We start from the raw sequence: 26407 nt of genomic DNA, 5'->3' as shown, positions 1-26407 counted from the left end.
GAAACTTGGGGCATGGGTAGTAGACACTGGTGAAGGGATCGGTGCTATAACAATGCACACCTGAAACTCAATCACAAATATCTCTGTAATTTTGTAATTCACAGAGATTCAATTAAAAAATGATTAATGGGGGCCGGAGCGATAGCACGGCGGGTAGGGCGTTTGCCTTGCACGCGGCCGACCCGGGTTCGATCTCTGGCATCCCATATGGTCCCCCAAGCACTGCCAGGAGCAATTCCTGAGTGCAAAGCCAGGAGTAACCCCTGAGCATCGCTGGGTGTGACCCAAATAGCAAAAAATAAATAAATAAAAAAAATAAAAATTAAAAATGATTAATGCTTTAAAAGATATTCATAAGAATGTTCAAAGATAAAACATGGTATGGAAGAAAATATTTTCAAATTATACATTTAGTAAAAAACATGTACAGAGTATATATAAAATATCTTTCAATTCAACAATTAAAAAACAACCCAATTGAAAATGGGGCACAAAATAAAATAAAACACAAATAATTTACTATGTTTGGAAAATAATAGAGATAACAGAGCTAACCACAAAAATGAATGTAAGAAAGCGTTTTCAGCAGGAGCACTGGCATCTCAGCTGGCACTCACCACCGGTCAAGGTCCTCTAGATTCAAAAAGGATCATGCACAGTCCCTGGAGGGGGTGGGAAAGAAGGGCTGCAAGGTGCTTTGAGAACACAGGTTTCAACAACAGTGCTGACCCTCAATGGGGATTGTTATCGAGATAACACTGGTTTAAGTTTCTGATGCACAGCATCAAAATCAGAGTCTTTATACACTGCATGATAATCACAACCTGCAGTTTAGTTTCCAACCACCATCATACATTTGACCCTTCTACCCAATTCATCAACCACCCCTTCCCTCCCTGCCATCAACCTCCTCCCCTAACCACCATCAATGTCAACTGTCAATATATCTTTGTTCCAATTCCTGCTCAAGTCCGTCTTCTCTATAAATTGTGCTCTTTTCTCGTTTGTTTGTTTTTCCAGGATGCATCAGAAACTCTGCAGACCAAAAAGATTTAATCATCTGATAAACATTTGTCCAGCAAGCATCAGTCCAGGCTGGAAGCTGAAGCAGGTGCTAGAGATACTAGCCTGGATAAGATGAAGTGCTTGCCCTGGGGGAGCTCAAAGCTAGGAGCACCGAATACCACCGGGAGGTGAATTCTGGGAGGGAGACAGTTATTCAGATCCAAAGAGAGGAGATAAAAATGGATTCCTTTCCACAACAGTGACAATGCTGATAAATAATGCTGAGCTAAATCCTCTATTATTTCCTCCATCATCTCAGCGATCCTGTGTGGTATTAACAAGCCCATTTGGTGAGTAATGGTTCTCAGATGCGTTCATCTTTGTGTTAACAGCAGGTGGTCAGTGAGTTCTTCTGTAAGAAGGAAGCAAGCGCGACTGGAGAGCGGGTAGATAAATCCACGCATCCAAGTCTAAGAAGAATCAGCCAGTCGGGTCAGAGGGTTGGATTAGCCACCAGATTTCCTTTAGAAGAGCAGAGAGAAGTACTTGGCCTCACAGAGAGGGAAACAGTGGTTGCTGAGAACATTGGGGGAACTGGAATACTGGCAGGAGAACTTAGTGGGGAGTAAGCATCTGTGGAAAAGCAGAATCTGGGGCTAAGGGGTACGGTAGGGTGGACAAGAGAAAGGACAAAACTGACAGAGCTTTACTGAGAAAAATATCTGTGCTTGGCGGAGGGAACCCTCAGGAAGAAGCTGGATTTTGTCTGCGAGTCAGAGCCAGGCAGGAATTTGTGGTTAGAATCATGCCAGAAAACTGGGTGGAAAGAGACTAAGCAAGAAAGTCTCAGTGTTGTCTCTTGATGAAGCAGGAAAAAGTGAAAAGGACAGAAAACTGTCCCCACTTTTCAGGAAAACGAAGAGTCTCTGATCAAGACTAAAAAAGTCATCCACAAGGTTGGCAAAACCCTCCACGATATTGAAGCTAAAGGTATCTTCAAAGATGACACGCAACTGATCAACCAAGTGGAAACAGATAAACAAATGGAACTATCTTTAACTAAGAAGCTTCTGCACCGCAAAAGATACAGTGATCAGAATACAAAGACAATCTACAGAATGGGAAAAGTTATTCACCCAATACCCATCTGATAAGGAGTTGATATCAAGGGTATATAAGGCACTGGTTGAATTCTACAAGAAGAAAATATCCAAACCCTCAGAAAATAGGGTGAAGAAATGAATAGAAACTTTCTCAAGGAAGAAATATGAATGGACAAAAGGCACATGAAAAAAATGCTCTGCATCACTAATCATCAGGGAGATGCAGATCAAAACAACTATTAGAAAACCACCTCACACCTCAGAGACTGGCACACATCCAAAAGAACAAAAACAACCAGTATTGGTATGGATGTGGGGAGAAAGGGACCTTCCTGCACTGCTGGTGGGAATGCCGACTGGTTCGGCCCTTTTGAAAAACAATATGGATGCTTCTCAAAAAATTAGAAATTGAGCTCCTATTTACCACTTCTGGGAATATATCCTGGAGAAGCAAAAAAGTATAGTCGAAATGACAACTGCACTTGTATGTTCATCGCAGCACTGTTTACAGTAGCCAGATCTGGAAAAAAACCGATTGCCCAAGAACAGATGACTGGTTAAAGAAACTTTGGTACATCTACACAATGGAATACTATGCAGCTGTTAGAAAAGATGAAGTCATGAACTTTGCATATAAGTGAATCAACATGGAAAGTATCATGCTAAAGAAATGAGTCAGAAAGAGAGAGACAGACTCAGAAAGATTGCATTCATCTATGGAATACAAAATAACAGAATGGGAGACTAATACCCAAGAATAGTGGAAATAAGTACCAGGAGGTTTGCTCCATGACTTGGAAGCCGGCCTCACATGCTGGGGGAAAAGGCAGCTCAGTTAGAGAAGGGAACACCAAGTAAAGTGTGGTTGGAGGACCCACTCATGATAAGAGATGCATGCTGAAAGTAGATATAGATTGAACACAATGGCCACTCAATACCTCTATTGCAAACCACAATACCCAAAAGAAGAGATAGAACAAAAGGGAATGTCCTGCCACAGAGGCAGGGTGGGTGGGGGGGATGGAGTGAGGGGGTGGGAGGGATACTGGGATCATCGGTGGTGGAGAATGGGCACTGTGGGAGGGATGGGTACTGGAGCATTTTATGACTGAAACACAAGCACAAAAATATATAAATCTGTAACTACCCTCACAGTGATTCACTAACAAAAAATAATAAATTTTAAAAAAAGAAAAAGGAAAAAAATTAAAAAATAAAAATACAAAAAGGTAATCCATGCCCATGGGAATGTAGCACTGTAGCACTGTCGCCCTGTCCCATTGTTCATCAATTTGCTCAAGCAGGCACCAGTAACGTCTCCATTGTAAGACTTGTTGTTACTGTTTTTGGCATATCGAATATGCCATGGGGAGCTTGCAAGGCTCTCCTGTGTAGGCGAGATGCTCTCAGTAGCTTGCTGGGCTTTCCGAGAGAGACAAACAGAGGAATCAAACCTGGGTAGGCCACGTGCAAGGCAAAAACCCTACCCATTGTGCTATGGCTCCAGTCCGCCCAAGGGACTGTGCAATTCGAAAATGGAAAGATTTGGGAGTCTGAGACTGAAACCTTAGGAGCACCACAGATGGACGAAGTGCTGTATTTCTATGTCCTTACAAGAAAAAGATATAAAGATTCACAACCCCACATGGTGAGTCAGTCCATGAGAAAGAAATCCAAAAGCTGGTGCCATAGAAAAGTGGAAATATCAAAACCATAGGGAAAAATTCAAGGTGCTCTTCCTTACTGAGGCAGAGCTGAGACGGGAGCTGAGATGTGAAGGAGGGCTGAGCAGAGGAGAAAGATGAGAACCCACCTCACAGAAACTCGAATGGAAATGACTCTTAGATCTGTAGCAATAAGTTTTGCTTGCCTGTAGGAGGTGAGTTTGTGGCTAAAAGTAAGAAAAACTTTTAAGAGTATGAGGAGTTGCCAGGAAATCCAGTTCTACCTCCATGGGCTTCACCCTTTAAGGCTTCTACCTGGAGAAGAAATGTTCCATGAATCTGCAGTTATCAAAAGTAGCTCTCTGGGTATCATCTGGAGCAAGAAATAGGAGCAATGGGGTATGGGTATGTGGGTATGGCAGGACATCCCCTACTTGTGCCTCCCCAGAAGTTCACCCTTACCTTATTCCACTAGATTTTGTGCTCCACTGAAAAGCAGGAATGCCTCAGAGCACATTTTTCCTATGCAAATGTAGACATCTTTCCAGGGTGTTTAAATCTGACAATCTCTTTGGTTATGACCTTTCCACTTCAGAAGGATTTTGTCAATCTGCAACTCACCAATGATCTCCAGGCCCTACTTGGCAATTAAGAGCATACACTGTGTCATTTAGAAAGCTTGGTGTTTCCAAAACTTCAATATTGAAATGGGAATTTATTTAACTGGAAAGAAGCAAAGGCTCCTGAGGCCACAATGTCAACAAGTATTGAATAATGGCACCAGCTCACCAGAGAACTAAAACCCAGAGAGCCATTTTTTAAGCAGTAACTGACAGAAAGAGTTGAATTACTTTATACAGAAAATGAAAATAGTCTACCAGTGAATTGGAAGGAAGAGAAAAAGAATGCTGGGATTATAAGTAATGCATTATGGAGATTTATTTTAGAATATGAATAGCAGAAATTGTCACTAAGACACGTACTCCAAACTAAAGATTTTGCCATTGAATAAAGTAATTATCATTCATTAATCTTTGCAAGGATTATGAAAATGGGTTTGTGATCAGGCTTCCAAGCATTTGGAGCCATGACTATGAGGATAGATTTATCATTTCAAATAAGCAGATAATCTTCCTGTTTAATGAGCCTCTCCTGGCCGGGATGGAAAAGCATTGTGGGAATCTGACGAAGATGGTGCTGCAAACACCCTTTCCTCTTCCAGGCTTAGTCAATGTGACTCAACTCTTGTCAAAGCACTTGTTTTTTGACGTCATTCTTCTCCTTTTTCCCCTTGAATTTCTTACTCATTAATTTCTTTCAAGCTATGCCCTTAGTGTCAAAGAGAAATCACAGAGCTGACTTTTCTGGTCCTCTTCCTGGCTATGAGAACAATGTTGTTCCATTCAGCACAAAAGACAAAGAAAGTGAGTCCCTGGCTGGGCAGCAGAAGTAACAAGGACTATGTACCAGACAGGCCTGGGTTTGACTGTCTGTCCCATCAGTGGTGATAGGAAAGGTACATCATTTCTCTCCATCATAACTTGTTCCCCTATAAATGGGGGGGAGGGAGACAGAAATGACAATGGATGAAAAGTGGGAATGCTTGGCAGGAGAGCACCCCTGCCTCCCACACACACATAAATTCCTCCTCCATCTGTCTCCAGCAGCATGGAAAACACCTGTCTCACCTCAATTGGTACCTTCTAGACTGATGACACCTGGGCTCCAGGAAGTGGCATGTGGACTACCAGTGACCTAGAAAGGACATGGGAAGGCTTGTATTTGTGTCTGACTCATATGAAACCTTACATCCTAGAGTCTGTATGCTGCTTGGTACCACAGGCTAATGCTGGACATCAAGAAAATTCTCAATCCTCCAATAGCGACTGATTAATATCAGAGTCATCCACCCACCCTTGTCCCATATTCAAACAACAGCAAAAAGTCTAAAATCTATATTCCATATTATAAGCCTCTTTATCTGTATATTTTTCAATTGTTATCATTATAGGTTGCCATTCTTCTTTATTTTTCTTTTTACCTCTGACAGTCTCTGTTAATGTGATGATCACTGTGGCAGGAAAATAAGGTAAATAAGTATTTGCCTAAGAATCACAGAATCAAGCATTTAGTCATGGTTCTCCTTATACATTTATTCTATTATTGAGCATGTATTGTGGGCCAGGTCTTGTAATGGGCACTTATTTTGTGAGAGAAGAACAAAAGAAGGGGGCAATTACATTACCGGGCAGAAAAGCTGAAGCCCAAGAAAGAATATCAAAACCAAGTTATGTGCAAAGAAATATCTTTCATTGTGCCTTGATTTTCTTGTACATCAAAACAGTAACAACTGTTTACCATTATCAGACTTAATGCAAACCAATGAAGCCAAGAACTGAATTCACAAAATATCATTATGGAAATTCTCAGTTATGTTCTTGCATCAATCTTGACAACTTTCATTAATCTTTGTGGTTCTTACACTGTTTTCTAAAACACTGTGACTCAGAGACACATAACAATTAAAGATAAAGTTAATTAGAATCCAGGTTTCTTCACTCTTCTTTTGCCAGTGCTCACTGTTTAACTTGAACAATCAATTGCAAGTGAGAGATGGATGGGAATGAAAACTCAATGGCCCCAGAATGCAGACATACATGGACAGGGTATTTCCAATTTACCTGTAGATGGAAAGAGAGTATGTATGGCCTGGAGGGAGGATAACCAGACAGTAATGGGGGCCCACTCACTGCAAGGGACTTGTCCAAGGGTTCTGAAGCTATGGACAGTGGTAGCAATCAATAATGGGAGCTTCAGACAGACAGACCACAACTCAATTGCCCTTTTCCTTCACCTGGCAATGCACAGGGGGTTACTCCTGGCTTTTGCACTCAGAAATTACTCCTGGAAGTGCTCAGGGGACCATATGGGATGCTGGGAATCAAACCTGGGTCAGCCACATGCAAGGCCAATGCCCTACCCTCTGTGCTATCGCTCCAGCCCCATCAATTGCCCTTTTCTACCTGGACACATTGCCGGAGTATTTGGGAACCTTAAAAACACTGACTAGCTAACATACCCTGAGCATGTATTAAGTGTGCAAAGAATTCTAATTGCTTTATTTATTTTATTGAGGGGGGTCATGTATTCCTTGTAGCAACTTTCTGAATCATGTTCTACTGTTAAGTTATTGTATAGATGAGAAAGCTGGAAGTACATTGATTAGCCATGCTGGCAAACATAGTTATTGCCTGAACCAGTCATTCTTTCCCCCAAAGGGACAGAGACAGAGGGTGAAGGAGAAGCAAACTATTCAAAAAGGAATTGTTTCTACCACTTTTCTTCTCAAAATACAGAAGGAAAAGGAATTGTGAAAGCCAGAATCTCAGAACACAATTCAATGCAGTTGGCAAAGAAGGAGCAATCCTCACAACACCAGGCCCAGAGGGATAGGGGGGAAACACACCCCCTAACAAAAATGTTCTGCCTCCTGCCACTCACCACTGACTCATGAGAAAATGGGAAAATGGGGAGCTCTTGGGTACCAATTATGTACTGTTGAAAACTAACAATGGCAGTCACTCAAAAGCCCAGAAAGAGTTATGAGTCAGTTCCACAAGCATTGCAAGCCCTGGCTAGGCACTTCACAAAATTTCCTAATTAAAAAAAATAATGATAACATTGCAATCAAATATGGGTCCTGCTGATTGTTCTGTAGCTCAATGGGGGCTTGGGGAAATTTTTAATTTTACTTATTCTTCGACAAACTAAGAAACTTGATTCTATCTATTGGAGCTTGTCACAGAAAACTTGATGGGGAAATAAACTGTTGAATAATTGAATAATTAGGAGGGGAGATACCTCAGTCCTAAGCTTGCTTTTAGGAAGAAAAACCCAAAGATTCAACCAGGCCATCAAGCTAATGGTCTGACCTGCCTTCACTGTAATAAAAATAAGCTTTAAGTGTTTCCCAGAGGGACTATCGGGGTCTATCAATGACCGCCCTGGTAAGCACACACTGATGCACACCTCCAGTTCAAGCTGAATAATTTTGTGTCATGAATATCAACCTGCTCTTCCAAGAGATGCCAAGTCATCGGTCCTCTCACACATAACCCTTCATGTGTTCCTCATCAGCCCTATACCTTAGCAGAAGTGAAAGTCTCTGGGTCTCAGGCTTCCCTGAAGGAGAGCAATTCTTTTGACCAAAAGACATTCCTCAAACATGCACCTTAATGCAGCTATTTTGAATTCAAAGGCCATCTCTTTTCCCAGGAATTTGCAGCCTCGTGAGGCAGAATCATGAAATAACCCTGTAAATAAATGTGATCACTACACTAAAAGGAGGTGCATGGGGCTATAAGAAATGGAGGGTAACACTAACCAAACTGTAAAAATGGGGCAACAGGGAAAGGGTCAAGGAAGACTTTTCCCACTGTCCAAGAAGAATGATGTTTCAACTTGGTTGTTAAACAGGGCTGGAGCAATAGCACAGTGGGTAGGGCGTTTGCCTTGCATGCGGCCAACCCAGGTTCGATTTCCAGCATCCCATATGGTGCCCTGAGCACTGCCAGGAGTTAATTCCTGAGTGCATGAGGCAGGAGTAACCCCTGTGCATCGCCAGGTGTGACCCAAAATCAATTCGGTTGTTAAAGGATGAGCAGGAGTTCTCCTACATTGGCATTTTCTGTTTAATTTTGTGAATCCTGAGGTGAGTATGGGATTTTGTCCAGAGTTGTATTTCTAGCCACTAGTCTTTTACTTCATATTTTACTTCATACTTCATACATTTATTGAATGTATGAAGGATGGGTAGAAAAGAGGGAGGGAGGAAGAAAGTGGAGGGAAGCAGGATGAAAGGAAGGAATAATGGATAGAAGTATGGAAATAAAGGATGAATGGAGTGATGGAAGTTAGTATTTGCATTACTTCATAAAATTTATTAAAATGTAATTTCAAATAAAATTTATTTTCCTGATATTTTTAACCCTGAATCTTTCCATCTTTTGCAAAGTCATGGTTTTAACATGTAACATTTTTCCTACTTGATTCTAGTCCCTGGGCAGACAGAGATGATTAGTCTCGGAATGTAGAGTTTCTTTCTCAGAACACAGGATTGGGACCAAGAAAGAGATCCTGGTCTCTTGGGGCATCTGGGTTTACAGTTCATTAACTTGGGAGCTAAGAGAAGACCATGCTTTCATCAGGTGAACAGGAAGCCAGGAAGCAGAGGAAGTCAGGCCTCAAAAGAGCAAAAAAACGCTGCTAGTATGCAAAGAAGTAAGACACAATGGAGACACAAAACACTTCCTGAATTTCCATTGCCTCCCAGTTACTGGTTCTTAAGGCTGTCACATTATGTTCACTGGTTCTTTGTGTTTTCCCAAATGTGTTTGCAATAGATTTTTGCTCTTGTTTATGCCAGACTGACTTGTTTTCTTGTGTGTGGAACCAACAACATTTTCTACAATGTCAGTAAGAGTTGGGTCAGAAGGGATTTAGCCTCCACAAGGCACTGAGGTCTGAAGGCGGGGCTATTGAAGAATGAGAAGACATTGGGGCTTCATTTACTGAGACAAAGGAAAAAGGTCTTGAGTTCCTAAAAATACCCAAAAAAGACTCTTGTGAGGGAAGTACGTTCCCAATGTGCCTTAAGAAGATGGTCAAAAGTTGGGGGCCAGAGCAATAGTACAGCAGAGAGGGCACTTGCCTTGCACACCACAGACCCAGGTTGGGTCCTCAGCATCCCCTGCAGTCCATTGAGCACCACCAGGAGAGATCCCTGAGTGCAGAGACAGAAGTAAACACTAGGCATCACCAGGTATGCCCCCCACTTCAAAAAAAGGTGTTCAAGTTGCAGTTGGTAAAGGAGTGTGAATAAAAATCTTCCAGAGGCCTGCACCAGAGAGCTGTGTTTGAGGAGCTCTCAGGGGTGAAAACCTGGAAAAAAGAGACAATAGGAACCCAGAGTGAATAGAAGCAATAAAGACACTGATAAAAAACCAAACTGGGAATATTTTTGTTCATTTACAAAGAGAGGCAAGCATCACAGGCCCAGCCACACATGAAGTCTGTCTTCTATACAAGATCACAATACCCCATACCAACTGATATGAACTGACCTATATTCAGTCTTCTATTCTCCACACAAACATCAGTTTCCCATCGTGCTCTACTAGCTTTCCTCAACCACAGTGGAAGTCACTATAGCAGCTCCTGATACCTTTTTGTCCTTCCAAAATTAGACAGAATGTCATGGCCCAGAGTCTGCAAAAACAATTGCTCCAGTGTCCTCCTACCTGTTTAACAGCTCATGATTAAATACAATGTAGTCTCACTTCTAGAAGCTCCAACTGAGTATATAACACACAGATGGGGGGGAGAGTCCATTAGCATCATAAACAGCATTGCAGAATAAACCTTCCACTGAAAATGATTAGATGTCAATTTTCTCAGCACAATTATAACGTGATGTAATTCTTACAAACAATATTTACACACATGCTTCCAGGAATACAATTACTCTAGATTATGGGTTTTACCTATATTGAACTTAAGCTCTTTGGCAAGAGTAGTTCCAAAACACAACTCTGGAAAATTACTCCAGGTAGTTGAGTTGAAACTTGTGCAACATCCATCCAGGAGGAGAGGTAAAGCAAACTTCTGTTGATTTTAATAATTCACTGCTTGGTGTTAGCTACACCCATGAGACCAAAGCCATGGGTAGCAAGGAGGCACTCAACACCACCCCAGCACATAAATAAACCATCCTTTCCTCTCAGTCCAAGAGGCAGTTATTGATTTAGGCTGTGATCTTTTCCTACCTGACTTGCTAAGGGTTTTTAAAATAGCTCACCTTAGGGGAATCAGAGTCTCAAGTACATTTCTTTGTCCTTTGACCAGTAAGAAAAATCACCAACACCTTACAAAAGACAAATTCTGCTAGAAGAATCTCAGAGGTTTTGATTGCCAGAAAACTGACCTGGCATCTTCACATGCAAGCTAACAAGCCAAAGACAAGATGGGCAGTCTGGTGGCCATCAAGTCCATCTTGTTCCATCAGGAATCAGAACTCCAGGTCACTATTAGGGATCCAATTCCAAGTCATGGGATCTTGATCAGCCAAAACACAAGCCCTGAAATCTCTGAGGAGGAGATGGGAATAATAATTCAAAAAGTTGAAACAAAAGTCTTCCCACCCTACATATTCAGTTGCCTGCTTGGAATAACCAACTGAAAATGGAGGTTTCCATGCTGACTCCTACTGGGGCTTTATCATCAGAAAAGCCTCATCATTTCTCAGATCTCTGTTTCCTCCATGAGTCAATAAACACCAACTGCCCATGCATCAGACAAGTCCAACCCCCTTTTCCATGACTGCCTCCAGCTCCAGTGACTGCAAATGCTGAGTCTTACTCTTCTAGCTCTCCTCCAATGGAATATAGAGGGGGGTGGGGGGCAGAGAGGGACTTAGTACATTCTAGGTAAGAATTCTAGGTAAGAATTTCATATTTCATAATCAAGATAATCTCATAAAGAGTTGCTATTCAAATATACCAACAACTCCTAAAAATCAACAATGAAAAAGCAAACAATCCCATTTGAAAATGGACCAAAAGTGTTAACAGACTTCTCACCACAGGAAATACACAGCAGGCACACACGTTCCACATCCTATCTCATCAGAGAAATACGGGTGAAAGCAACCATGAACTACCATACTATCCTTATCAGAAAGATACAAATCTTGAATATTAATGCCAAATGCTCACAAAGATAGAGAGCAGCAGAAACTCTCCCCCATTGCCGATGTGAAAGCAAAATGGCACAGCCATTTTGGCAGATCATTTGGGAGTTTCTAATAAAACTATAGACACTGATATAATGATCTAATGATCACATTACTTAATACTGACACACAAGAGTTGAAGACTTAACTCATCTATAAAGATGTTTACAGCACCTTTTTTTTTCTAATTGTTAAAACTTGGAGGTCATCAAGATGTTCGTCAATAGATGAAATGAGAGTACACCCTAATAAAAAATATTATTTCATTCAAAAGAGTAAGACATTTACTATATATATTAGGCACTGTCACATAGATTTAAATTCACGGGGCTCCTGTGAGTTTCTCAATAACCAGTCATACCAACTACACATATACTCTTGTCACTCATAAAGTAAGCATTTAACAAATGTAGCAGGAGAAGTAGTAGTAGAGGTAGTACTAGTAGTGGTAATAGAAATAGCTGGAGGAGTAGTAATAGTTGTGATAGCAGTACTAGAACTGGGATCACGTAGGACATCAAGAATGGAAAAATTGAAGGATGTGTCCTTAGATTCACATGTGGCCTTAAGAGTGATGCTTCTTCTGTTCTGAACCCCAACTTTCCTGCAGCCTCCCCGCACCCGCCCCACTGGTAGCACCCCCACTCCTCCTTACTGTCCTGTTTTCCTGTTTCCCACTATGGGACCTTCACAGTCACGAGTATATAAATCTTGGGACTTTGATGTCACACATAGTTGGTAGACTTTGATACAGTTTGCATTTTTTGTTAGCTCCTAAATGTTTGTTAGCATACTTTCCCCAATCTTGCTACTTTTCGTTGAGAAAGAGATAGCTGTGATTGTGACTTTTCAACTATGAAATTAGCAAGCAATCCTGAGAGAGAGAGAGAGAGAGAGAGAGAGAGAGAGAGAGAGACTGTGTCTTACCTGAGGGGTGGCTGGGATTCTGCACATAAAACATCCTCACCTGGGCATGTATAATAATGCCAGGGAAGATGTCCAGATGACAAACTTTACTGGGATAAGATAAAGTTTATAAGATAAAGCAGCAATAAGATTTGAGTAGCAAAGGTCTGAGTTCAACGTCAAGTTCCGGTATTTACTTGTTGGACTGAAAAATGAATATACAGCCCTTACCCTCAGAAGCCAGACAGACTACAGGGGCAGTGAACAGAGGAAGGCACAGTAATGTGACCTCCACAGGTTTAGGGGCTCAGGAGATGGGGGGAGGAGGGAACAGGACAGACCATGAGGAGTGGCACCTGGACAGAGTTTTAAGTAAGAATAGCAGTCAGCTATGCACTGAAGCAAAGGGGTACTCATAGCTGTGTTGAATTTTACAGAGTAAAAGAATAAACAAGCTTCCTCCATTAATGGTAACTTATACAAAGATATGCAAAAAAAATCACAGCAGGGAATCTAGCTCTATGGCAAGACACACAGACCTCATTTGGAGCCTCCAGAAAATAACAGAAATCTTAGCACTCATTTACCTTGCTCTCTTCGCACTGGATTCACTGGCTCTTTCTGCAGGGATCTAGCCCACTGGTGATTCAGCATCTATTCATATTTTCATTCTTCTTCACTTTCCCCTCTCTCTCTCTCTTGTACTCTCTCCCTCCCTCCCCACCTTCCCCCATTTCCCCTCCTCTTCCCACCTCGATAGTCCCTCTCCTTTCAACCATTGGGATCCTCTGATTTCTGTTCATTCGTAGACCATGGAGCTCTGCAGACAACCTTCTCCTTGTGTGATCTGGCTTCTTCCTGGTGCTGTCTTGATGCTCTTTCTGTTGTGTCCCAGTTCACCAAGAGTGTATGTCAACAGAGAGCAGGCCTCTGAGTGAAATGGTTCAGAAAGTTAGGACAGATATAGAATGACTGCTTTCATTTGTGGTAGATATAAAATATATGTAGTAATTTTATGGCCCCGGTACAAGGGGCTTCCTTATTGGCAGTGTCTGGTCACCCACTGCCTGATCCTGCTGAACTTTCCCATCCATTCACATTATGACGGCCTCACATAGTTCAAGGGCACTGGCCACCCACAGCTTGATTCAGAAGCTTCTCAGAGTAAAGAGAAAATGAGGTAATGAGCAAATGAAGCATAAAAGTGGGGATGTGGCGGGTGATACTGGCCCAGTCCTACGGGGATTTGTGATCTGACTTAGGACGAGGCAGGGAGGATGTTCTACTTACGAACTTAGATATGGAAAGGAGCACACACCCGCAAATACTTTAAATCCACCTAAATCCAGTGTGTGGCTACAGTCCAATGATGCTGGAGCAAGACCCCAAGGTCTGCAGCGAAGCATTGCATTCTGGGTTCTGGGCACTGGTCACACTAAATGTGAGCCACTGCAAACCTCACTTCCTTTATGCAGAAACGGGTTTGATCCCTCTTCCCCTACAGTGAGAAAAAGAGCCCAGTTCCTGTGCCAAACTCTCTGCACGCAGGAAATAAGCAAATTCTCGTCCTTAATGCAGCCCCCACCTCCTAACCTCCTTTGCCCTGCCATCCTCGTGGGTCTTCAGAAGGGAACTGGTGGTGGTGGGGAAAGAGAGATGGTTTGGGAGGGGCTGTCCATCCTGTTAGAGATTCTGGATCAAACGGCCCAGCGAGATGACACAAATCACAGGACAGCATGCTGGAAAGGGGAACTGGGGCTGAGAGCTGGTATTGGGAAGGAAAAGAGAGCAGTAAAGGAATGAAGGGCAGCAGAGGAATAAAGACTCTCTCAGGCCACTGGGGCTGGACTGAGAATGCATCACTGTCGGGAAAATGACTGGCAGGGGGAGACATGAGTAGACCAAGAGAGAAGCATTTCAGGATTGATTTGGCAGGAGCGGAGGCAGCAGTATTTCACCCAGAGCTTTAGAGCAAATGGAAAATCAGCTCTCAGGCTGAAACAGATGCAGAAGAAAAGCTGCAGAATCTGAGTATGTTTTTCTCTTAAGAAAGAGAGAACCATCAGGGCTCTAGAGAAAAGCCTGGCAGAACAGAACAGCAGTGAGTCACTGGCACCTGTGCCTCGCCTCTCTGCATCACAAAGGCCCAGCAGATCTTGGGAGGGAACCCAAAAACCTGGGATTGCCCTTTCTCCACTGGGTCACCTCCTGCAGGGACCTGAAGATCCCTGAGCCTTAGTTTTCTTTCTAGAAAAGGGGGTGGGGGTCCCATGGTACCTGCCTCTCAATGAAGAATCCCCTGCAAACTCCGTTATGACATCCTGTGTGAGGCACACCAGGGAGAGACCATAATCAGCAGTGGGCATGGGAGTAAATGGAGCATGGAGAATCACTGGAGCAACGAAACTGTCCTGCACAGCTCTGAAATGGTAGTGGTACTTCAGAGCACGTTGTCTAAACCTTCAAAATCTACAACACCAAGAGTGAACCCTAATGTAAACTTTGAACTCAGGGGAGAGGGACATGTCAACAGAGGCAGTTGGACTATGACAAATGAACTCCTCTAATGGGGGCCATTAATCACAGGGGGAGGGGGCTGCTGCAAGAGCAGACGCAGGAGGTATACTGTATTTCATTGCATTATTTTCACACTTTTTCAGTCCCCAAACTGGCATATGACCTTTGAATACAGAAAAGTTTTAGTGTATGTCTAAAACTCTCCTACCAACAGCTTTGTGAATCATGGCTCTTTAAATTTTTTTAATTAAATAAAATAAGTAAGAAAACAAAAGCCCATCGGCTGGAGAGAGAACTCAGTAGCCTGTAGCCTATGCTCTGCACACAGGAAGCTGGTTCTGAAAGTCTCTGAGCACCACCAGATAAAACACTCCCGAACAAATAAGTAAGTTTCACATAATGGTTGCCACATATCATTTTACACACACACACACACACACACACACACAGCTACTGGGTGTCTACATTCCTATTCATGGAAGCGTCTTATCTCATCTCCCCACTTCTTGGGGTTATTAGATTTGTTGTTGATAAGCTTCATATATCTTAGGAATTGGCCCCTTATCTGACGTCTTGTGAGCAAGTATTTTCTCCCTTTTCGTAGGGTGTCTTATTTTAGCCTGAAGGGTTTTGGGGGTGTTTTTTTTTGCCATGTTAAAAAAAATGGGAATGGTGGTTTAGGATACACCAGAGGTGCTCAGAACTTGTTCCTAGTCCTGCACTCAGGAATCACTCCTGGTGGGCTTGTGGTACCACCATATGTGGTATTGGGGATTGAACCTGGGTCAGCTATATGCAAGGCAATTGCCTTGATCACTACTATGGCTTTGGCCCCTACCATGATAAACTTGAAAAAGTGTCTCTCATCACTTATCTTTAGGTAAATGTGAATATAAACAACAATGAAATGTGATCTTACGCAAGTGAGAATGGCATTTTTGAGAACAAAGAACACTCCATGTAAGTGAGATAGAAATTCATTTTTGAAAATGTGTAAATCCCTTTGTAAGCTAGGAATAAACAAACCTTTCTTAATCTAGAAGAGGGAAACCATGAATGAATGTCATACTCAATGTCAACCCTGGGAAGCTTGTCTTGTCTTGTAAAGAGGCTCCTGTAAGTTTTCTTGCAAAATTACTTTCAAACCTAAGAATTCTCTAAGATGTTGCTGGTCCCTGAAGTGCCAAATCATTCCTTCAAGACTGAGTGACAATCTAGTTGGACAGAGCATTCTTGTTGAGGTGTTCATTGTGTTGAGTGTTTGTACCATATCCCCCATTCTTTTGGCCCAGAATCATTTGATAGGCCTACCATGACTCTTATGGGCTTTCATTTGCATGTAAGTTTCTTTGTTTTTTGGGTTTTGTATTTGTTTGTTTTGGAGTCACACTTAGCTATGCTCAGGGGTTACTCCTGGCTCTGTGCTCAGGAATCACTTCTGAAGGTGCACAGGGGCCTATATGGGATGTCAGGGATCAAACCTGGCTCAGCTGTGTGCAAGGCAAATGCTTACTTGCTGTATTATTGCTCAGGTCTCTGTATGTAACTTCCTTTGAAAAAATATTTGACATAAAATCTTCAATGATTATACAGTGAAATATGGTGTATGAAATCCCTGCATCTTCCTTTCAGCTTTGTCAGGCTTTCTTTCTTCCTTCCCTTCCTTCTTTTCTCCCTCCCTCCCTTCCTTCCTTTCTTTCACATCCTGTGGCACTCAGGGGTTAATCCTGATTCTGTATCCAGGTGTAATGCCTGGCAGTGTTCAGTGGTGTCAGTGATCAAATCAGGTTCGGTCATGTTTAAGGTAAACATCTTAACCCTACACTCTCTCTCTGACCTCACTTCTGTACATTTTTCTCACAGAACTCTCACTCTAACTTTTGGACTTAAATAGAAGTCACAAAACCAATACCCAATTTTTCAAATGAGAAAACTACAGTGCAGGATATTGAATTCTCAGTTTTCAGAAGAATCCGATTAAAGGCTGGTCAACTGAGCCCCAGGGCCCTGCTTCACTCTGCCTATAGAGTTCTCATGACTGGAGCCAGGGAGGAAGCTCACATGGTCAAGCATATGCCTTGCATGTCAGGAGGCTCTGAGTTTCTGCCCTAACACCACCTGGCCCCAGGGACACCCTGTGTGGCCCCTTTATTAACAAGCAAATAAATAACTTCATAATTGAAAAACTGTTATTCTGATTCTACCCCCTATTCATCAGCACAAATGCCCGACTGATGACAGGACTCTAGTCAGGCCCATAAGTCCTTTTCATTGCTAAGGTCAAGTTCCATTACAGAGCGAGGCCTTCTATCTCTATTCAACCACAGGCACCTGCAGTCCATAGGAATCACACAAACACTATCTTCCTGTCTCCTCTCCTGTGTTTGCGTCTCAGGCCACAGACCCTCCCACACAGAGCACTCTAACACTCTACTTGCTTCCTTTTCAGAACCCCATTTCCCAGCTAAACGGCTAAGCAGCCCCTCCACGAGTGAGTAATCTCTTTTCCAGAACTTTCTCCAGAAAATTCTGGCAGTCTGCAAGTGGCCTCAACATCGTTAAAAAAAAAAAAAAAAAAGCCTTTTCCTACAAAAAGCAAATGCATGCACCTAACTGCAGTGGGGCGTTTAAAAGCAGCCATTCCCCTCACCTCAATACCAATATTGGCATCTTACTCTCTATCACTTTACTTTGGGAAGATTATAACAATTAATTTGCCCAGATAATCCTTACGGTATCTCCAGACCTTCCTGAACCTGCCCAGTTGAGACATATGCTTCTCCTTGGGCAAGTCTAACACTTCCTACTTTCTGACACTTATCTGTGGGCCATTCTAGGCCCCTCCTCTGCACCTCTGCAGCTCCAAATCACCCACATCAAGGTCACTTGTGATGTTCTGGAGATGCTGCTGAGCACTGGGATTCAGGCACTGTATTGGTGCCAGAGAGACAGAGAGAAATGAGTGACTTCTGCTCTCGAGGTGTTCATTAAATAGATAAGCAAAGACCAGGACAGTTTCTAGGCCAGAAATCAGCACAGGGTCATGTGGGTTCATAGACAGAAAACATCTGCTCCAGACAGGGTACCCACAGAGGATAATATGTGAGCCTGGTGGGGGTCAGTAACGGATGCGTTTGGCAGCAATCAAGGGAAGCTGATCAATAACTTCTGAAGATACACGTGGAAGAAGTCTGGGGAGGCCAAAACAAGGTTCACACAACAACTCACCTGTTCCATGGAGGATCTGGGCTCCTTCCCGCTCCGCCTCCTCTTCATCCTCAGCATGTCATAAAGGAAGGAAGTGTGCTTTGCTTTCATTCTCTCACCTTTACTTTCCAGACTGGAGCAAAGGGTAGAATCAAGGAGACAAGATCATGGATAAACTTTCCCTCTTGATTTGTGAAGAGCGCTTTCCCTGGCAACGTCTGCCTTGTTCAGGACCCTGTTCCCAGGTAACATTAGCTATAAGGAAGGTGAGAAAATTGCATGGTATAGCAGAACAGAAAAGAACGCTAAGAACTAACAAAGATCTGTAAGTAGAAATTAACTCTTCATGCAGAATGTGGGGAGAGAGAAACCTTCCAAGTGCTGTGCCGAAGATGATACATAAATGATAACGACATTTTCATGGGATAGAAATAACTGAGTGGAACCAGAAGCCATGTGGTACCACTCTACCCGTCCTGCTCTCACCTGAACCAAATGACTACAAGATTGTGACCCTCATTTTATATTTTTTCTGACATTAACATCATTAACATCTAAGGTTGTATGTTCATTCATTCCTCTCCTGTTTGAAAATCACCTTCTAGTGCAACCTTCACCACACTTCCCAGGGCACATATTACTCCACAATGAACAGTCCGCTGGAAAATACCACTGGCCACCTCAAGGTGCATGAAGAGCTCATCTGAACTGTACCGCAGCGGAAGGAGCTGCCTGCAAAGTGGCCCATTCCCACCGCTATGACTGAAACCATTCATTTAGTATCGATTCTGCTGCCATTCATTCCTTATTAGGTTTCTATTTGTATATGACTCCTTTTCTCTACTAAATTATAATTTCCATGAGGGAAATGTTGCGAATGGAAGAGACATTTTTCTGTTCTAGAGAGTCAGGTTACATTTCAGTTCCTAGAAGACTAGAAAAATTAAAAGGTAGAAATAAATCAAGATACACCTGCAGAATACATTACAGATACATACACATGTGTGTAAGCTAATGACCAAAAAAATTAAAATCATATAATAATTTAAAGGGAAATATAGGGGCATATATAATTTTAATCATTAAAATATACTAGTAATCAAATAAATGTAAACTAAACATCCTAATACATATATTGGGCAAAGATGAAATGACAATAGCTAATATTTTTTTAACCTTTCCTATAAGTCAGGTTCTCTTCTGATTTACTTTACATGCGCTCATTCATTTCATCTTCATAACAAGTCTGCAATGAAGTTACTACTATTGTCCTCCGCATTTTACAGATATGGGAGTAAGGCCCCGAGAATCTAAGAAATCTACCCAGAGAAACATAATTAGACAGTAGTAAAGACAGAATTTTAATGCAGATTTTGGGTGACCAAACCATACTCTTGACTCTCTGACCCTTCAATCATTCGGTGCTAAGTATGGAAGACAGATTAATTTATCTTCCCCTTACAATAGTCCTAGAAGGGATTTATAAACTAATGCTTCATAAACTATAAAATTGAGATCAAAATATATTGGCAAAATCAACATCTAGTAATTAATAGAACTAGATATGTTTACACAAAAGCAAGTCAGTATTAGCAAAGGTTTGAGGGAACAGGCTCTTTTTTGCTCAGTTGGTGCCAAAGTTCAATTGAATAATCACTGTGGGGGAACTTGGCAAACATAATTTGCTTTTGCCATTTGCCACATACTAATACAGTTTCAATCCCTTTTCCTAAAGGGATACTATGTGTTTTTCTAAAAGGATACTACAGGATTTTCATTCTGTACAAACAAATGTATAAAATTTATAATAATATTACTCATCATTAGGATCAAAAAATAGCTGATGATATATCCTCTGTATAAATGTGGTCATTTTAAATGATGGCAGAGACTTTCATGACTTGGTAAAACTATCACTGATACACTGCAGAGAGAAAATGTAGAAAATCAATGTCATGGAGCTGAAGTACAGCAGGTAGCTTGCCTTGCATGCAGCTGACCAGGGTTCAATCCCCAGCATCCTATATGGTCCCCAGACCAGTGATATGGTTCCCAGTGATTTCTGGGTGCAAAGCCAGGAGTAACCCTTGAGCATTGCTGGGTATGGTCCAGAATAAAAAGAAAGTCAACATCACTTATCATATAATATCATTTTTTAGAAAACACACAAGTAGAGCTGACCAGATAGCAAGAAGGAAAGGGGTCTAGCTCACTGATTAAAGCTAGAAACTGAGATACAGGAAGTTAGAAAGACACATAGCTACACCTACATTATTTATAAGAGGAAGAAGGTGATAAAAGCTGGTGCTTCCATAGAGCAGAATTTCAGGCACTGTTTTTCCTTTGTACTTTCATATATATATTTCCAATATTTTGTTACTCCAGTTATAATAGAAGGTGGAATGCCAATTTCTGTTCCACAGAATAAACTAAGTTATATTTCAGCCAAAGGTTCACAGAAAGGCCAGGAACCATAGTGCTAGGGCAGACAGTAGCCAAGAATAATGGTTAACACTTCCCAGAGACTCGTCACAGGAGAGACAGGTCCTTCTTCACAACCGGTAAGAGAATCTCTGGATTCTGGATCCCCTTTCACCACAATGCTCTTGTCCTGAAAGACCGAATTTTCATTTAATGGTGTATTCCACACAACCCTCCTCTAACCCTGATGGTCCTTCTTGTCTGGTGAACTAGATGCCCTATTTGGATGCTTTTTTTTTTTTTTTTTGGCTGCTTAAAGAAACTTGTCAGTGAAGCACATACTCGTGACGAAGATAAAAGGGTGTCCCTCATAAGTGTTATTCAAAGAGTCCCTCTGCTCAGACACCTCTTCATTCTCTTGGTCTCCACACACAAGCTCTCTCTGCCCCTCAGCATGCAATAGAAGATAAAGCCAAAATCACCAAAACAGCCTCCAGATCAACCCATTGGCCAGTTGGGAGAAAACCAGTGACTCCGTTTTGCTCCAGCATCCATTGTTGTCCCCATCAGGGCCAGAAGGTAGCTTCATAACACACCTGTGAAACTACCCTTTGGCCCTGTGGATTGATAGTGAGTTTTTCAGAAAGGGGCGAGGTTGGGGGTTGGGGGGCGCTTCAGAGAGGGCTTCTGCACCCATGCACTCTGCCGCCCTCTGGCTGCACCACCTCTTCCCTGTAGTTCTGCTGCCCTGAGCTTCATTCAGGTCAGTCAGTCAACACTCACCCAAAGGCTGAGAAACTCATTTCCTTTTTGTGCAAAGACAGAACGCAGAGCCTAGATCACAGAGCTACAGCTCTGCCCTCCCTCTCCCCACTTTCTGCACAGCACATCAGAAGCTTTGCGTTTTTATTACCTGACTGCTTTTGAGAAGCATCAACATTAACACATGCTAAAAACATGGTATAAATGCCCTAGAACTAGTTCTTTGGCAAAAAGAAGACAGACGATTCTTTCCCAGATTCAGAGCCAAGGGTGAGCGGAGGGTTCTGACCTCTGCATAAATTAAACTGGGGGACCAGTTTAATCCCATGTGGGGGAAGGTGTACACTTCCCTCTAATTGGTCAAAGGGTAGAGATGACTAGAAATTGCCTTCATGTGAGCGGCTCACAGCTTTCCATGCTGGGGACCTATTCAAAATATTCTGATGTGTGAAATAAAGCAGGACTGTTTGCATAAGAATGGAAAAACATAGAATTTAGATCCCATCTCCCCAGGTCTACCCGACCGATGCACTACTCAGACACATTAAAAGTGGCATTGGGATCTGGTTTAATTGGATTTTCTAAATCTTCCATGTATTCTAACGAGCTTAGGGGAGAATCCCAGTAGTTAGGATATAGCTACAAGCAGGATGAACCATGAGTGCCCTGTGCTGAAGGGTTGCTGTGTGGATCCCCATAGCCTGTGTGGTTCTCCCAGCCTCTGACATCCAGAGGGCTGACAAAAAGACTTGGATTTAGGGGCTGGAGTGGTAGTACAGTGGGTAGGGCATTTGCCTTGCACGTGGCAGACTGAGTTCGATCCCCAACATCCCATATGGCCTCCCGAGCACCGCCAGGAGTAATTCCTGAATGCAGAGCCAGGAATAACCCCAAGCATCGCTAGGTATGACCCAAAAAGCAAAAAAAAAAAAAAAGACGTGGTTTCCATTTCCATGTTTTGAAAGAAAGGTGCAAAGGTCTTCAACAAGACGAAGTGGATGGCGCTCACTGTACTTTCAGGTGCTGCACTTGGTGATTTCCCAATAAATGACAGAGCCTCGTAGGACAGAGGATCTGCTGACCCGTAGTCTCTCAAAGGGCACATGCATCCCCAACTCTCTTCTCAGGCAGTTGCACGGGGATGCCCAGTCTCAGCCACGATGCCGAGGAAAACAAAAGTGGGTGCCACACTGACCAGCTGCCTCCAGAAGTATCACAGATTGGATGTCTTCCACAGCAGACATGCATTATTTCTCCCAGCTCTAGAGGCTGGAAGGGGCTGGCAAGGCTGTCTTACTGGCTTGCATTTGACTCTCTTTCTTCCTCACACATTCTTCCCTCCAAGGTGTCTGCGTCTAACTTTTGTCTTCACATCAAGACATTGGACAGATGGGATCAGGGCCCACCCCAAGACCTCATTTGAACTGAATTCACAGTAAAGGTCAGATCTTGATGGAGTCTCTAAGACACTGTATCCCTTATGGAACTGAGTGGGCAAAGTCCAGCCCGAAGCACTCTTGAAGGATCACCCTGGGCGTGCACGGGTTTCTCCAGACCACATGAGCCTGGGCAGGGGGTCGGACCACCGTGATTCTACAGAGGTCAGTCCCAATCCCACAGGCACAGATGAAAGCGGTGAGCCCAGAGGTCAGTGCTGGGGCCCCTCTGGGCTATAGCTTGTCAAACACATAATGAGGTCAATCCCCATCTCACCCAAATCCTCTCTATATATAAACTCAGAGCAGCACCCGACGCAAAGTGAATTCTTTGTAAACCTTAGTGACGAACAGAATACATCAAGTTCCTCCTCGCCCAGAGCTGGTAGATCTACCCAGTGAATCCCTGAAGGTGACACTAACTGGGGAACACTTGAACCCACAGTAAGTCTGGTCCCAACAGGGCAGCTATAAGTTTTAGAACAAATACTCTTTTGACCTTCCAGAAGCCTTATCCAGTTCACTCTTTCAACACTGGCCCCTGAGCACTTAAGGCTTCACTTGTAACTGAGAATTTGCATCCACCTGTGAACCTGTTTGTACAGGCTGAACTGGAAGGCAATGAATTTTTCCTTTTGTTTTTCTTGTTCTCACCACAGACTACAAAGAAAGGCTTAAACTAATCCTTGGAAGATAAAAATCTTCAAGTGACTCCTCTTTTCCGAACCCATTCAGTCTTGCCTATAGCTAATCAGCTGGCTTGTCAAAGCCAACCCAAAATCTCCCACAAACACGACAAGAAGAAAGAGAGAGGCTGGGTCATTTGCTTTGATGTTCAGGGTTGTGTGAGAAAGGGCTGACTCTTGGTAGCACAGGAGCTGCGTCCAGCCAAGGGTTCACTTCTCTCACACAAGGGGTGAAAGATACTCAGATGAAGAAGTCAGATCATTGTAGGGTGGGGGGAGGGGGCAAGAACTGGTGAGAGAGGGGCTTGAACCCCACAACCCCCAGTATTTGGAATGACCTCACTTATAGAGGCTGGTCTCACTGCTTCATTCCCCCCTTACAGCTGTCTCGGTGTCTGTCCGTCTGTCCCTCTGTCTGTCTGTTGAAAAGCCTCCCAGAACAGCTCCATCACTACAGAAAGCCCTCCTGAATGGCCCTGGCTTTGGGCAGGTTTACAAACAAGCTCCAGTCCCCATCCCACAGTGTCGAGGACACAACCAATGTCCTTCCTGTACCAGAAAGCACAACTCCTAAGCACAGCCGAGTGAGGCAGGACAGGGGTGCTGGTGGCCTTTCCCTGGGCACCCTCTCCACACCCAGCACTTTCTGTGGACACTGAGAGAAGACACCTCTGCGGGGAGGGGGGCAGGCACTCACCTTCTCATGTGGAGAAGCAGGCACGGGACAACAGGGCATGGTGACCAAGAAACATGAGGGACTCCAGTATAGGAGAAGTGAACTTCCGGTCATGGGGAGAAGGCGACTGAAGAGTCACAAAAGCCATTGAATGTCCAGGAAGATAGCTCAGGGGTTAGGAGGCTGGCACCCACAAGTTCCAGGGTTCTGTTGCCACAAGCCCCCTACAACTACCAAGCACCACCAAGTAAGGCCCTGGTGATCTTCCCAAACAATTGGGTGGTCTTGATGATCTCCAGCACCATGTGGTCCAAGCAGTACTGTGCTGCTGGTACTTACTGCAATAGGCACTCAACCTTCCAGCCCCACTGTCTGAGCACTGCTTGGAAGACTCCCCGCAGAAAGCATCTAAGTGTGTGGGGAGGGGGGGATTCAAGGATTCACACAAGTGGGCTTGTGTGAAGAGAGGAGATCTGCAATGCCGCATGGCTTGATCAATGTGTGATCTGCCCCAGATCCCTGTCCAAAACGGGAGAAAAGAAGGGCTCCATCAGCATGGAGGTTCCCACTCCTTAATCTCCACTACTAGGGTTCCAATAAACCTACATGCCAATCAATGTTAAAAATTAAAGTTTGCAAGATGTAGTATCTAATCACATTTGACTTTTTTTCCTAATCAGTATAGTAGACAGCCAACTGCAAATGCTTGAGTTGCTTTCCAAATGTCTGTTTCTTTTCTGGTAGCTTTTGGGTCTCTCCCTGCTATTGGGGACAGCGGACCTTGCCGCAGGGATGGTCACTAGGGGTGAGTGAAGCACGGTTTAACTGGCACAATGCAACAGAATGCCAGTGCAGAATCGAGGGAGTTTGGTCAAGATGAAAATTATTTTGGAGAAGAGGGGAAGGGGACAGGTGGCACTAGACCATCTGCTTCAGAAGAAATAATTGGGATTCCGGCTTGGCTGAGATCGTTTTTAGAATAAGCATTTGCCGAACCCACAGCTGCTGCCATGTAAACTCATGGCCCAGCTTTACAGACTAGCAACAAATCTTGGATGAGATGTGAGCCAAGCCGCCTTAATTCACAATACACTGGGCTTTCAGTTGAAAACTCTGGGTGCCCTCAGGTGCCGGCAGGCAAAGTCCTTACCCTGTCGAAGCCCCCGTAGCTGCACCCACACCCACAGCTGCTGCCATGCCAAGGGCACGACTCCACTGCTTTATTCCAGGTACACAGGTTTTCTGACTGAAAACTCTGGGGTCTTCTCAGAGTGGGGCAGGCAGCCTCTCCCAACCCGCTTATACTCCCCAAGCCCCAGCAGCCACATGCACATCCCACTGCCACAGGCATGTAAACTCATCCATTAGCCCAGTTCTACAGATCTTGGAGTTCCTGGGTCATGATGCCTCCAAGTTCCACCACAATAACATCCCAGTAGGAGCATACCATGTTAGATGGAAAAGTGATATAGATGCCAACCAAGCACAAGAAGCAAAAACACAGAAGGCTCAGCTAGTAACAAACAGTTTAGTAAACCCTCAGACAAGGGCTTAATAATCCCACAGTGAGATATAACAATTTTCACAAATTTTATTTTACTGATGTACTTCTTAAAATAATTTCATCCTCCATTTAGCTGTAACAAATAATGTCATTGTCACTGTCATCCCATTGCTCATCGATTTGCTCGAGTGGGCACCAGTAACGTCCCATTTTGAGACTTGTTGTTATTGTTTTTGGCATATTGAATACACCACGGATAGCTTGCCAGGCTCTGCTGTGCGGGTGAGATACTCTCAGTAGCTTGCCAGGCTCTCTGAGAGGGGCGGAAATATCGAACCCATGTTGGCTGGGTACAAGGCAAATGCCCTACCGCTGTGCTAAACATCCCAGTAAACTGTAAAATAATATAAAATAAATTATTTTGTGCCCACTAAGGGTGCAGGCTTTGGGAGGGTGGTGGAAAACTGGGACAATGGTTGGAGGGATTGGACACTGGTGGTTGGGATTGGCGTTGGAACTGACTGCCCGGAGCAACTGTATTATGAAAAACGTTGTAAACCATGATGTTTAAATAAAGAGAAAAAAAAAAGAAAAAGAAAAAGCATTTGCGAGGGTTGCTGAAAAGCAGAATCAATTCTAAGAAAAAAAGGAAGAGATAAAAAAGACTGTGAAGGACGAGCTCTCCAGATTAAAATGGTGTCACGTCAACCCTGCAAATGAAAACACTCCCA

This window comes from Sorex araneus, chromosome 3 (assembly GCF_027595985.1).
Source record: "Sorex araneus isolate mSorAra2 chromosome 3, mSorAra2.pri, whole genome shotgun sequence".
Lineage (NCBI taxonomy): Eukaryota > Metazoa > Chordata > Mammalia > Eulipotyphla > Soricidae > Sorex > Sorex araneus.
Note: the sequence above shows the minus strand (reverse complement) of the source record.